Source organism: Gossypium hirsutum, chromosome A13 (assembly GCF_007990345.1).
Source record: "Gossypium hirsutum isolate 1008001.06 chromosome A13, Gossypium_hirsutum_v2.1, whole genome shotgun sequence".
NCBI lineage: Eukaryota > Viridiplantae > Streptophyta > Magnoliopsida > Malvales > Malvaceae > Gossypium > Gossypium hirsutum.
Window position 1 is genome coordinate 17,763,580 of NC_053436.1, and position 16,021 is coordinate 17,779,600.

The 16,021-nt window shown below is 39.1% G+C and overlaps 1 non-coding gene across 1 annotated transcript; it reads left to right on the forward strand.

The window, feature by feature from the left end:
* Positions 1 to 15,258: 15,258 nt before the first annotated feature.
* Positions 15,259 to 15,365, forward strand: LOC121213378 (small nucleolar RNA R71). The gene has a single exon (XR_005908759.1). It is a non-coding gene; the product is annotated as a small nucleolar RNA R71 (small nucleolar RNA).
* The last annotated feature ends 656 nt before the right edge of the window (positions 15,366 to 16,021 follow it).

Consider the following 16,021-nt stretch of genomic DNA (forward strand, 5'->3'; position numbering starts at 1 on the left):
CCAAAAATCCTAGAAAAAAATTAGTAAGAATATATATGAGTCTAATTTCAGGGAAAATTTAAGAATTTAAATTTTGAGTTTTGTGACTCAAGTTATGATTTATTTAGTGACTATGACGTAGGTGGGCAGTTTTATAAGGAATAATGAAATAAATTGTTTTGATTTGTCTAAGTATTCGGAAAATTTTTAATGTTCCCGGTTTGGTCCCAAACAGTTTCAATTGCATGTTTTAGGGTCTCGAGGGCCCTTTTTAGGGACATATTGAATGAATATAAATAAATTAATTTTAAAAGTAAATTTTATGCCCCGAATTAGTAAGTTAAGTCAGGTAATGCCTCGTGCTTGACTCCGACGACGGTCTCGGGTTAGGGGTGTTACATTTACGGGGTTGATTTAGTTTAAGAAACTGAAGATAAAGTGAAAGTTATCAGAGATTGCTTGAAAGCAACTTTAGATAGACAGAAGTCTTATGCAGACTTAAAAAGAAAAGAGATTGAGTATCAAGTTGGTGACAAAGTGTTCTTGAAAGTATCCCCGTGGAAGAAAGTCTTTAGATTTGGCAAGAAAGGAAAACTATGTAACACCCCGAACCCGAGACCGACACCGGAGTCGAACACGAGGTGTTAACAGACTTTAAACCCCTTATAAAAATATTTCTCAGGCACTGCCAATCTGCGTACTAGTCTCTTTAAAAATCATATCTTGAGTTTCAAAACTCGAAAATCAGTTTCGTGATTTTTCCCTGAAACAAGACTCATATGCCCATCTACATATTTTTTTCTAGAATTTTTGGTCAGGCCAATTAGTACAGTTTATTAGTCAAAGTCTCCCATGTTACAGGGATCGACTACCCTGACCTTTGCGCATTACGACTTGGATATCTCCCTGTACAGGGCTTCAATACTGATGCCGTTTGTTTCTATAGAAACTAGACTCAGAGAGGAATCTATCCATATATGTTATGACTCCTAATTATCTCTGGTTAATTTATAATGAATTTCCAAAGTCGGAACAGGAAATCCAGAAACCGTTCTGGCCCTGTCTCACGAGAACCTGAATATCTCTTAACATACTGTCCGTATGATTGTTTCGTTACTTTCCTATGAAAGTAGATTCATCAAGGTTTGTTTACATAATTTATTCACTATTTAATTCCCTTCCTACTATTTTTAGTTATTTTCCAAATCTACATCACTGCTGCTGTCAGCATCTGCCTTTAAGGTAGACTTTACCTATTTCATGGTTTCCATGATTCAACTAGCCCTTTTTGCATAAATAGCACAATTTATGGAAGTGATTAACCATCCCCATGGCCAATCCTTGTCAAGCATATCCACACCAAATGATTATAACAATATACTCAAACACATATAAGCCATTTTCGCATGGCTATCCAAAATTTATACAAGTCCAAAGTCTCCACGACCCACAACAAACGGGTAGTCCTATACATGCCATTTCGAAGTTCAACCAAAATTGTACCAAAAGGGGGCTTTGATAGTGTGGGCGACTTTGACCTCAAGATCCCGAGTCCGATAGCTGGAGAACCAAATCTATAAAACAGAGGAGCAATGAAACGGAGTAAGCAATTTATGCTTAGTAAGTTTTGAGCAAGGAATTCCAGCACAACAAAAGTATAGCATTCATATAGCTAAACGGATAATTTCATATGCACAAATTTACGATATCGTACTTGCTTCACATTATCAACCCTTATGTACATACACAAAAGATCAACTCAGCCAAAGGCCGGTAGCTCGTTTATCAACTGAGCGAATACTTATTTGTAAGGGCTCAACTAAATTCAAGCACATACGAAACATACCTCAATGTTGGGATGTTTCGAGAGTATTAACTGGAATTTTACAGCAAGTTCATTCATTCCCAAATCACGTACCTTCGGAATTTAACCGGATATAGCTCCTCGTTCAAATGCCTTCGGGACATAGCCCGGTTATAGTAATTCGCACAAATGCCTTCGGGACTTAACCCGGATTTAGTAACTCGCACAAATGCCTTCGGGCTTAGCCCAGAATTAGTATCTCGCACAAATGCCTTCGGGCTTAGCCCGGAATTAGTATCTCGCACAAATGCCTTCGGGCTTAGCCCGGAATTAGTATCTCGCACAATTGCCTTCGGATCTTAGTCCGGATATTGTTACTTAGCACAAGCCTTCGGGACTTAGCCCGGACATCATCCAAATAACCATGCACATTTAACAATAAATCATGGCCCATTCGTATTTCATTTTCGTTAGCAAAACTCAAACACAAGACATTTATCATTCTTGCAAATTCGGCTCAATAGCCACACAAAGAGCATGATTTTAATTTGCTTAAAACATGATCTAATCAAATCATAATTTAAGCTCTTTTACTCAAGAACTTACCTCGGGTGTTGTCGAACGATTCCGATAGCTATTCGACCACTTTTTCCTTCCCTTTATCGGATTTAGTTCCCCTTTGCTCTTGAGCTTAATTAAACAAATAATTTGATTTAATCATTTGAGCATCGAAAAGAGGAACACAAGGCACTTAGCCCATATTTATACATTAGACATTAAAGTCACATATGTACGGAATCATGAATCAAACTCAACATTTTAGCTAATTTTTCCCCCTTGGCCGAATATGCATGTCTATTTTGGGGCCGATTTCAACACTTAATACATTCTACAAGTATGGTCACTTGTATTGACTAAACACCCTTTTGTTTCAAGTTCAAAACTTGGCTAATACACACATATACACACTAGTAAAGCATCCTCTCCCTTTCCATCAATTTAATACATGCATTGCTCATTAACATGCAAAAGTTATATTCGGCCTTAGCACACAACTTGCTAGCCGATTCTTCTCCATTTAGCAACCAATGCACATATGTGCTCACTCAAAAATGCTAAAAAGGAGGTTCAAGAATCATCAAGCCACCATCACATGCATCATTAACAAGCTTCATATTTAGCATGCAATGGCATTAACACAAACTCCACCTAGGCCGAATCTTAACTCATCCTCATGCCTCATCACCACAACATCAAACATCAACCAAGAATGATGCATCCATGGCCGAGTGTCATTTCCATCACATAGCAAGATTTAGACCATGGGCTAGGTAGAACTCAAGCTAACAACTAAAACATGCATGCATCTCATGGAACATCATCAAACATACCTTAGCCTAGCTACATGCATGGCCGAACCTCTTCAACCTTTCTTCTTCCTTCCTCCTTAAAATTTTTGGCCAAGGATGAACCAAAGGATGAGCATTTTTTTTTCTTTGTTTTTTTTTCTTTCTAGTTTCGGCTAAATGAAGATGAGAAAGGATGAACAAAAATTTTCTCCTTTCTTTTCTTTAGCTCACGGCAATGGGGGGGGAAACAACTACACACATTTTTTTTTGTATTCATCATACTCCTTTTCATTATTTTATGCCCATGCTCCTTATTTTATTTTTTTCCTACATACCTCACTAGGCCAACATGTTCCCAACATGTTTCCACCCATAGCATGGCCAACCACTAGCTCAAATTTTGGGTAATTTGACATGCAAACCCATCATTTTCACAACATGCATTAATAGACCATTTTAAATTAGCCTATCATATTTTCACCATGTCTCATATCAATCCCTATTTAATAATTTCTCATGCAATTGGCAAAATTGGAGAATGAAACTTCCACATACTCATGTACACACATAATAAGCATAGAATATGGAAATCAATTATTTTTATGACTCAGTTTTGTGGTCCCGAAACCACTTCCCGACTAGGGTCAATTTTGGGCTGTCACAACTCTCCCCCACTTAAGAAATTTTCGTCCCCGAAAATCTTACTGGTAAATAGGTTTGGGTATCGTTCTTTCATCGAGCTCTCGGTTTCCCAAGTAGGTTCCTCGATCCCGTGTTTGAGCCATAACACCTTAACTAACGGAACCCTTTTGTTTCGCAACTCTTTCACTTCACGAGCTAGGACACGCATCGGTTCTTTTTCATAACTCATATCGGCTTGAATTTCAACCTCTGATGGGCTAATTATATGCGATGGATCAGATCGATAGCGTCGAAGCATCGAAACATGAAAGACGTCGTGAATCTTTTCAAGATCAGGGGGCAAAATCAATCTATACGCAACCGGACCAACTCGTTCGGAGATTTCGTACGGCCCAATGAATCTCGGGCTCAACTTGCCCTTACGGCCAAACCTGAGTACCTTTTTCCAAGGCGAAACTTTAAGGAACACTTTATCTCCCACCTGATATTCAATGTCCTTTCGTTTCAAATCCGCATACGACTTTTGACGATCTGTGGCTGCTTTCAGACTTTCACGGATTACTTTTACTTTCTGTTCGGCATCCTTAATCAAATCAACTCCGAAAATTTTACTTTCACCGAGCTCGGTCCAAAACAATGGTGTACGGCATTTACGACCGTACAAAGCCTCGTAAGGTGCCATCTTAATACTTGATTGAAAACTATTATTGTAAGCGGATTCAATCGAAGGTAAATACCGTTCCCATGAACCACTGAACTCGAGGATGCAACATCTCAACATATCCTCAAGTATCTGAATTATCCGCTCAGATTGACCATCGGTTTGGGGATGAAAAGCAGTGCTAAAATGCAGCTTGGTACCCAAAGCTTCTTGCAATTTCCTCCAAAATCATGAGGTGAATCTCGGATCTCTATCCGACACGATAGAAATAGGTACCCCGTGTAATCTCACAATCTGAGAAACGTACAATTCAACTAGTCTATCCAATGAAAAATCCATACACACGGGATAAAGTGAGCCGACTTAGTCAGTCTATCGACAACAACCCAAATCGCATCCTTCTTACTTGTTGACAATGGCAGTCCGGACACAAAGTCCATTGTGACTCGATCCCATTTCCACTCGGGTATCATGATCGGCTGAAGTAATCCTGAAGGCACTTGATGTTCCGCTTTCACTTGTTGACATATTAAACATCTCCAAACAAGGCCGGAGATGTCTCGTTTCATACCATGCCACCAAAACCAATGTTTCAAATCGTTGTACATTTTCGTACTCCCCGGGTGACTTGACATTCGGCTACAATGGGCTTCGTTCAGAATCATCGAAATGAGTTCCGAACTCCTTGGAACACACAAACGACTTCTGAACCTCAAACAATCATCATCATCAATTTGAAACTCCGATTCCTTGTTCGGAGCACACTCAGCCCGTTTTGCAACCAATTCATCATCAACTTTCTGGGCTTCACGAATTTGATGAATCAATAATGGTTTGGCTTTTAATTCAGCAACTAACACATTGTCAGGTAGAACAGACAAATGCACATTCATTGCTCGTAAAGCAACCAATGACTTCCGGCTTAAGGCGTCCGCAACCACATTAGCCTTTCCCGGGTGGTGATCAATGACAAGCTCGTAATCTTTCAACAACTCAAGCCAACGTCTTTGTCGCAGATTTAAGTCTCTTTGAGTCATCAAATATTTGAGACTTTTGTGATCCGAAAATACATGGCACTTTTCACCAAATAAGTAATGTCGCCATATTTTTAAAGCAAATACGATGGCAGCTAGTTCAAGATCATGGGTCGGATAATTTTTCTCATGTGGCTTTAATTGTCTCGATGCATAGGCCACAACTCGACCTTCTTGCATCAATACGCAACCCAACCCAAGTAGGGATGCGTCACTATAAATGACAAACTCTTTGCCTGATTCGGGTTGCACTAAAATTGGAGCTTCAGTCAAATGAGTTTTCAGTTGATCGAAACTTTTCTGACATTTCTCCGTCCATTCGAACTTAACATCCTTTTGAAGTAGCTTCGTCATTGGTGTGGCTATCATTGAGAAACCTTTGACAAATCGTCGGTAATAACCGGCGAGCCCCAAAAAGCTCCGAACTTCGATAATATTTCTTGGAGGCTTCCAGTTAAGTATGGCTGAAATTTTGCTCGGGTCAACTTGAATACCCGATGCGGATACCACATGACCCAAGAAGCTAACCTCTCTTAACCAGAACTCACACTTACTGAACTTAGCATATAACTGCTTATCCCGCAAAATTTGCAACACCAGTCTCAGGTGCTCAGCATGTTCAGTCTCATCTCTTGAATAGACCAAGATGTCATCAATGAACACAACTATGAACCGATCCAAATATGGTCTGAAGATCCGATTCATCAAATCCATAAATACCGCAGGGGCATTAGTGAGCCCAAACGGCATCACTAAGAACTCGTAGTGACCATATCTCGTTCTGAAGGCAGTTTTGGGTATGTCCGAATCTCGAATTCGCAACTGATAATAGCCCGATCTCAAATCTATTTTTGAGAACATTGAGGCTCCCTTCAGTTGGTCGAACAAATCATCGATACGCGGTAACGGATATTTGTTCTTTATTGTCACTTTATTCAGTTGACGATAGTCAATGCACAACCTCATGGTTCCGTCCTTCTTTTTCACGAACAATACTGGTGCACCCCAAGGTGAGAAACTTGGTCGAGCAAAACCTCTATCCGTCAATTCTTGCAACTGAGCTTTCCGCTCTTTTAACTCGGTTGGTGCCATACGATACGGAGCTATCGAAATCGGCGTAGTCCCAGGTACAAGCTCAATACCAAACTCTACCTCCCGAACAGGTGGTAAACCCGGTAATTCTTTAGGAAAAACATCCGGGTATTCACAAACCACCGGCACAGATTTGGGTTTCTTGTCTAATTCTTTGTCATCCAGTACATACGCAAGGTATGCTTCGCACCCTTTTCTTACATATTTCTGGGCCAACATTGCTGATATTACAGCTGGCATCCCCTCCAAGTCCGTAGACTCAACTCGGATTACTTCGTTATTTGCGCACCTCAAATCAATAGTCTTGCTTTTGCAATTCACAACCGCATCATGCGCGGTCAACCAATCCAAACCAAGAATAACATCAAATTCATCAAACGGCAAAAGCATCAAGTCCGCCGGAAAACAGGAACCTCAAATTTCTAGGGGACATTTCTTACACACTTTGTCGACAAGCACGTAACGACCCAAGGGATTTGACACCCGAATTACGAACTCAGTAGACTCAATAGGTAAAGTCTTACTGGATGCTAAGGTTTCACATATGTAAGAATGAGTAGAACCGGGGTCAGTCAAAGCAATTACATTAGTATCCAAGAGAGTAAAAGTACCGGTAATAACATCAGGCGAAGAAGCATCCTCGCGGGCACGTATAGCATAAGCTCTAGCAGGCGCACGAGCCTCGGATTTGGTCGTAGCATCTCTAGATCCTCTCTGACCACCACCAGCATTGCCCGTATTTCCAGATGGTCTACCTCGAGCAGTGGTAGCACCCGGTTTCCCACTCTGATTTACATTCTGTTCAGACAACCTCGGGTAATCTTTAATGAAGTGGTCAACCGATCCGCACTTGTAACAGGAGCGGTCAGGGAATCTACAACTCCCCGAATGCCATTTACCGCAATATCGACATTTCGTTCTGTCTCGACGTTCATTCCCAACACTGGCGACCGAAGTTCCTCGTGTACCCACAGGGGGTCGATCACGATCTCGTCTAAAAAGGCCCGAAGTGCCTCTCGACTAGCCCACATAATCTCAAAATTTCTTCGATGCCTGTTGAAGAGACTTTCCCGAAGATCTTTTACGAAACTCTCCAGTTCCCTCATCAACTTTTTGTTTTTCTTTTCTAAGCTCTTCGGCTTTACAAGCTCGCTCGACAAGTACTACGAACTCTCGTATTTCAAGAACGCCAACGAACATTTTTATATCTTCATTCAGCCCATCCTCGAAGCGTTTACACATAATAGCCTCGGACGAAACACATTCCCGAGCGTATCTACTAAGTCTAACAAATTTTCGCTCGTAATCAGTAACTGACATAGAACCTTGCTTAAGCTCAAGAAATTCCTTCCGTTTTTGATCAACAAATCTCTGACTGATATACTTTTTCCGAAACTCAGTTTGGAAAAACTCCCAAGTTACTTGCTCTCGGGGCACAACAGAAGTCAGAGTACTCCACCAATAGTAGGCAGAATCGCGTAGCAAGGAGATAGTACACTTTAGGCATTCATCGGGTGTACAAGATAGCTCATCGAGTACCCGGATAGTGTTGTCCAACCAAAATTCAGCTTGCTCGGCATCGTCGCTATCCGTAGCCTTAAATTCAGTAGCCCCATGTTTTCGGATTCTGTCAACTGGGGGCTTATTTGACCTTATTTGGTCAGTTACCGGAGGTATTGTAGGTGCGGGGGTGGTATTAGTCGGGAATGGAGGTTGTGGAACAGCCGTATTAGTTCGAATGTATTGGTTGAACCAATCATTCATCACGCTATAGAAAGCTTGTCTAGCTTCCTCATTCGGGTTACTAGCATTAGGTTGAGAGTCCGCCGGCGCTGTCCCTTGTGCGGGAGCAAGCGCTACACTCTCAAGATCGTCAGCTACCTCTCGGTCGGGATCAGGATCCATTACTATAAATAAACACATTTACAATTGTCAGAAATCACCACACTATCAAGTAATCACATAAAATGGCATGTATAGCTAGACCCAACGCATTACGGTAGTCCTAGAATCGACTAAACCGTAGCTCTGATACCAATCAAATGTAACACCCCGAACCCGAGACCGACACCGGAGTCGAACACGAGGTGTTAACAGACTTTAAACCCCTTATAAAAATATTTCTCAGACACTGCCAATCTGCATACTAGTCGATTTAAAAATCATATCTTCAGTTTCACAACTCGAAAATCAGTTTCGTGATTTTTCCCTGAAACTAGACTCATATTCCCATCTACATATTTTTTTCTAGAATTTTTGGTCAGGCCAATTAGTACATTTTATTAGTCAAAGTCTCCCATGTTACAGGGATCGACTACCCTGACCTTTGCGCATTACGACTTGGATATCTCCCTGTACAGGGCTTCAATACTGATTCCGTTTGTTTCTATAGAAACTAGACTCAGAGAGGAATCTATCCATATATGGTATGACTCCTAATTATCTCTGGTTAATTTATAATGAATTTCCAAAGACGGAACAGGAAATCCAGAAACCGTTCTGGCCCTGTCTCACGAGAACCTGAATATCTCTTAACATACTGTCCGTATGATTGTTTCGTTACTTTCCTATGAAAGTAGATTCATCAAGGTTTGTTTACATAATTTATTCACTATTTAATTCCCTTCCTACTATTTTTAGTTATTTTCCAAATATACATCACTGCTGCTGTCAGCATCTGCCTTTAAGGTAGACTTTACCTATTTCATGGTTTCCATGATTCAACTAGCCCTTTTTGCATAAATAGCACAATTTATGGAAGTGATTAACCATCCCCATGGCCAATCCTTGTCAAGCATATCCACACCAAATGATTATAACAATATACTCAAACACATATAAGCCATTTTCGCATGGCTATCCAAAATTTATACAAGGCCAAAGGGTCCACGACCCACAACAAACGGGTAGTCCTATACATGCCATTTCGAAGTTCAACCAAAATTGTACCAAAAGGGGGCTTTGATAGTGTGGGCGACTTTGACCTCAAGATCCCGAGTCCGATAGCTGGAGAACCAAATCTATAAAACAGAGGAGCAATGAAACGGAGTAAGCAATTTATGCTTAGTAAGTTTTGAGCAAGGAATTCCAGCACAACAAAAGTATAGCATTCATATAGCTAAACGGATAATTTCACATGCACAAATTTACGATATCGTACTTGCTTCACATTATCAACCCTTATGTACATACACAAAAGATCAACTCAGCCAAAGGCCGGTAGCTCGTTTATCAACTGAGCGAATACTTATTTGTAAGGGCTCAACTAAATTCAAGCACATACGAAACATACCTCAATGTTGGGATGTTTCGAGAGTATTAACTGGAATTTTACAGCAAGTTCATTCATTCCCAAATCACGTACCTTCGGAATTTAACCGGATATAGCTCCTCGTTCAAATGCCTTCGGGACATAGCCCGGTTATAGTAATTCGAACAAATGCCTTCGGGACTTAACCCGGATTTAGTAACTCGCACAAATGCCTTCGGGCTTAGCCCGGAATTAGTATCTCGCACAAATGCCTTCGGGCTTAGCCCGGAATTAGTATCTCGCACAAATGCCTTCGGGCTTAGCCCGGAATTAGTATCTCGCACAATTGCCTTCGGATCTTAGTCCGGATATTGTTACTTAGCACAAGCCTTCGGGACTTAGCCCAGACATCATCCAAATAACCATGCACATTTAACAATAAATCATGGCCCATTCGTATTTCATTTTCGTTAGCAAAACTCAAACACAAGACATTTATCATTCTTGCAAATTCGGCTCAATAGCCACACAGAGAGCATGATTTTAATTTGCTTAAAACATGATCTAATCACATCATAATTTAAGCTCTTTTACTCAAGAACTTACCTCGGGTGTTGTCGAACGATTCCGATAGCTATTCGACCACTTTTTCCTCCCCTTTATCGGATTTAGTTCCCCTTTGCTCTTGAGCTTAATTAAACAAATAATTTGATTTAATCATTTGAGCATCGAAAAGAGGAACACAAGGCACTTAGCCCATATTTATACATTAGACATTAAAGTCACATATGTACGGAATCATGAATCAAACTCAACATTTTAGCTAATTTTTCCCCCTTGGCCGAATATGCATGTCTATTTTGGGGCCGATTTCAACACTTAATACATTCTACAAGTATGGTCACTTGTATTGACTAAACACCCTTTTGTTTCAAGTTCAAAACTTGGCTAATACACACATATACACACTAGTAAAGCATCCTCTCCCTTTCCATCAATTTAACACATGCATTGCTCATTAACATGCAAAAGTTATATTCGGCCTTAGCACACAACTTGCTAGCCGATTCTTCTCCATTTAGCAACCAATGCACATATGTGCTCACTAAAAAATGCTAAAAAGGAGGTTCAAGAATCATCAAGCCACCATCACATGCATCATTAACAAGCTTCATATTTAGCATGCAATGGCATTAACACAAACTCCACCTAGGCCGAATCTTAACTCATCCTCATGCCTCATCACCACAACATCAAACATCAACCAAGAATGATGCATCCATGGCCGAGTGTCATTTCCATCACATAGCAAGATTTAGACCATGGGCTAGGTAGAACTCAAGCTAACAACTAAAACATGCATGCATCTCATGAAACATCATCAAACATACCTTAGCCTAGCTACATGCATGGCTGAACCTCTTCAACCTTTCTTCTTCCTTCCTCCTTAAAATTTTTGGCCAAGGATGAACCAAAGGATGAGCATTTTTTTTCTTTGTTTTTTTTTCTTTCTAGTTTCGGCTAAATGAAGATGAGAAAGGATGAACAAAAATTTTCTCCTTTCTTTTCTTTAGCTCACGGCAATGGGGGGGAAACAACTACACACTTTTTTTTTTGTATTCATCATACTCCTTTTCATTATTTTATGCCCATGCCCCTTATTTTATTTTTTTCCTACATACCTCACTAGGCCAACATGTTCCCAACATGTTTCCACCCATAGCATGGCCAACCACTAGCTCAAATTTTGGGTAATTTGACATGCAAACCCATCATTTTCACAACATGCATTAATATACCATTTTAAATTAGCCTATCATATTTTCACCATGTCTCATATCAATCCCTATTTAATAATTTCTCATGCAATTGGCAAAATTGGAGAATGAAACTTCCACATACTCATGTACACACATAATAAGCATAGAATATGGAAATCAATTATTTTTATGACTCGGTTTTGTGGTCCCGAAACCACTTCCCGACTAGGGTCAATTTTGGGCTGTCACAAACTAAGTCAACATTTTATTGGACCGTTTGAGGTGACTGAAAGAGTTGGACCATTAGCATATCGGTTAGCTTTGCCCCCAGAGTTAGAGAAGATTCATGATGTGTTTCATGTGTCCATGTTACGTCATTACCGTTCTGATCCTTCACATGTGATTTCACAGACAGAGGATGAGATTCAGCAAGATATGACTTATGGTGAAGAATCGGTAAAGATTTAGCTCGAGAGGTCAAGCAACTAAGGAACAAAAGTATTGCACTTGTGAAAGTATTATGGAATAGGCATGGGGTAGACGAGGCTACGTGGGAGCCTGAAGAGGTTATGCAAAAATAGTATCCAAATCTTTTCACAGGTAAGATTTTCAAGGACGAAAATCCCTAAAGGGGGTGAAATGTAACATCCAAAATAGGGCCTAAACGGAACAGTGGTTGTGAAACCATGAATCTGAGATAGAAAAGTTTATTCTGATTAATTTTTATAATTTACCAAGTGATTAGATGCATGTGTCAGAGTATCGATGGAAAATTTTATAGATAGCATGCTTAATTTACCTACTAGGGCTTAATTGCAAAAGTTGATATATATGAGTTTTAGATGCTAAAGTATTAAATTGAAGAGTATAATTGAAGTAGAGGTCCTTAAATGGTAATTAGACCATTAGGTTTTCATGGACAAAAATGAACATACATAGATAAAAATAACTAAAGTTTTAATGAAGGGTATTTTAGTCATTTGGTAATTAAAAGATTAAAAAGGGGAAAAAGATGGCAAAATGTGGCCATCTTCTTCATTAGGCCGAAATTTCAAGAGTTCTTCATAGCTAGGGTTTTGTCAAGCTTCCAAGCTTCATAATCAAGAAGAACGAAATTTGTGGTTAGACCGAGGAAAGAAAAAGGTTGAGGACTAAATCAAAATATTTGATCGTATTTTGTATCAAGTATCGCAAAACCAACTCAAAAAATCGTAAGGACGTCGGAGATTGCCTTACACTATCAACAAGTTATCTTGGTATTTTGTGACTAGAAATACTTTAAATTATGGCATGTATAGGGACTTGGCTATTTTGTGTGTATGTCCTTATGATATGATTAAAGAATGGCATGTGAATACTTGGTAATGATCAGCCGTCACGACTTCAACTAAACTTCCGGGGAACTTTCGCTAGAATCAGGAAAATGCTTTTGCTTTATAGAGCCAAGAAAGGCCTTCGAAAGCAAGACATAAGGAATGGGAGTCAGAAGGAAGGGACCCCTATGAAGTAGAGCCTGTAGCGCTTTTACCCGCAGAACTCAAACCTATCCGAGGGTTAGGTGAAAGGGATAGGGAGAGCAGTTGAAGACCTCTCGCCTTCGTTGAGCGTATTTCAAAACCTCCCTAAAAGTGCACTTGAAGAGTTTAGCGGCCACGCTTGTACCTGTACGGCTCTTTCTTTCACCTTGAAAACCGAGTTGGAATGCTTTTAGAATAGAATGCTTCGTAACCTCACGATGGTAAAAGGATTTCTCTAGCTAGGGCTCTTTTAGAACTAAATCGAAGCTGTGGACAATGACTTTAGGGGTGGTGAATACCCGGAAAATATCTTTATTAGGAGTACAGGCTCCAGGCTATTACTGAAGCTGTGAAAAAGAATTTCTAGCGAAAGTTTTCTTAGTCACCGATACAGAAAGTAAATAAAATAGGCTTGAAGGTGGTATGAAAGAAATAGATCTTAGTGCCTTAGACGACCTATAGTTCAATTTTTTCTTTACCAAGGATCTTAATCCTATGAGTTTGACTTCTTGTTTCTGGATTGAGTGGAAAAGGGATATATGAAGCTCGTTCTGTTCCTCTGTGCATCTCTATGATGGGTAAATCCCCATGAAAAAGGGGCAACTTTCGTGTAGTCTGTGATTGGATGTAACTGTTACGATTTTTTCTCGTATAAATCTTTTTTTTAATGGATCTCTTATTATTCCTCAATCTTCGGAGAATGCGGCGTTGTATTATTGTAAGTTCTCTGTTCCGAACATTTCCTAAAAGTAGACGACAAGTTTTAAATCTTAATGCGGGCATTTCATATCTCGGTTTTTCAGTCTTTTTCGCCACATCGCGTATAACTTGGTATTATGCATGCCTAAATGAGGTTTGATGCAAAGAAATTATGGAGTAAGAGTTGACCATGAAATAGTTAGGAAACAGCAACAGTGACGTGGTTTTGAAAACTCACTAAAAATTGTAGAAATGGTATTAAATGGTGAATGGAATTAAAGCTTATTGAGTCTATTTTCATAGGAAAGAAATAAAGCAAGCAAAGGAAGTCTAAATTCTGAGATATTTAATTTTTTGTAAGACTGGTTTAGAGTGACTTCATGATCCCCTGTTCCAAATTTGGAAAATCACTAGAAATTGTAAAAAAATAATTATAAGTCATAGTTTATATATATAGATTCCTTAGTGAGTCTATTTTCATTAGAAATAACAGAAACATTATCCAAATTCTGTATAATGAGATAATCGATTTTTAGTGAAGAGAGGTTAGGTCCGCTGAACTATAAAATAGGGGAACATTTAATGAATAAACTGTACTAATTGGCCAAACCGTAAATTCTGGAAAATTTATGGTAAGAATATATGTGAGTCTAGTTTTAAGAAAAATTTACGGATTTAAATTTCGAGTTTCGTAACTCGAGTTATAATTAATTTAGTGACTGTTACGCAGATGGACAGTTTTATTATGAATAGTGAAATAAATTGTTTTGATTTGTGTATGTAATCAGAAAATTTTTAATGTTCCCGGTTTGGTCCCGAACCATTCCAATTGCATGTTTTAAAGCCTCGAATGCCCTTTTTAGGGATTTATTGGATGAATGCGAGTGAATTAATTTTTAAAAGAAAAAAATTATGCTCGAACAAGTAAGATAAGTCTGGTAACGCCTCGTGCTCAACTCCGGCGACGGTCTCGGGTAAGAGGTGTTACACATTGATTACTCCATGGAGAAGTTGGATGATCTTCCATGAAAAGTTATAATAATTTGACTATGGAACATTCCAATTTTGATTTCCAATGTAATATTTTGACTCTTGATTGAATGGGCAATTTTCAAAGAAGTGGCCATCTCCACAATATTCACAAGAAATATCCTCGAACTGGTTCAATTGCTGACCTGTTAAATTACTATTGAAACCATTAACAGTTCTGTTCTTAAGCATAGAAGACATAGAGGATACCTAGGCTGCCAAAGAAGCAAGTGTGTCTGCTTTATGTACTCATGCTGCTCATCTTTCTGAGGCTGCTTGGTTGGTTGGCCACTGATAATTATTGCTATCAATTCTTTCAATAATCTCGTAAGCATCGTTATAAGACTTAGAAAGAAGGGCTCCATTTGCTGAAGCATCCACCATCATTCTAGTATGAATATTGTGACCAATATAGAAAGTTTCCATTTGAATGCAACAAGGAATGCCATGATGAGGGCACTTTCGCAATAACTCTTTGAATCACTCCTATGCCTCATATAAAGATTCTTTGTCAAGTTGCTGAAATGAAGTGATTTCATTTCGGACCTTAGTAGTTAAAGATAGAGGGAAATATTTCATTAAGAAACGTTCAACCAACTCTTGCCATGCAGTTATGGAACCGAACGGTAAGGAGTTCAACCACACCCATGCTCTATCTCTTAAGGAGTATGGAAATAATCTTAGTCTTAAGGCATATTCAACCACCCCGACTAGTTTAAATAAGTCACTCACTTCCATGAATAGCCGAAGATGAAGATATGGATCTTCAGTAGGAATCTCACTAAATTGACCCATATTTTGCAACATTTGGAACATGATCGCCTTCAGCTTGAATTGTTGTGCCTTGATTTTGGGTCTCCTAATACTCGAATTGAGCTTGTTGAATAGAGGAATGACATATTGTTGAATGACACAGTTTCTGTCATCGGCAATAATGATTGGATTGTGAGTACTATAAGCGAATGTTCCTCCTGAATTTCAGTTTGGATTTTCGAAATTCATATCTTCGATCCTTCTTTGGTTCGCTTTTCTTCTCCTTTATTAGGAAGTCTTTTCAATTTCAGGGTTTACAGAGAGTAAGTTAATGATTTGATAAATACTCATAAACACCTGAAACAAACACAAAAAGAAAAGAATTAAAATTTAACAAAAAAAAAGTAGACCAAAATGCAAAATTAACGATTTCACAGATAATATCTTTTAAA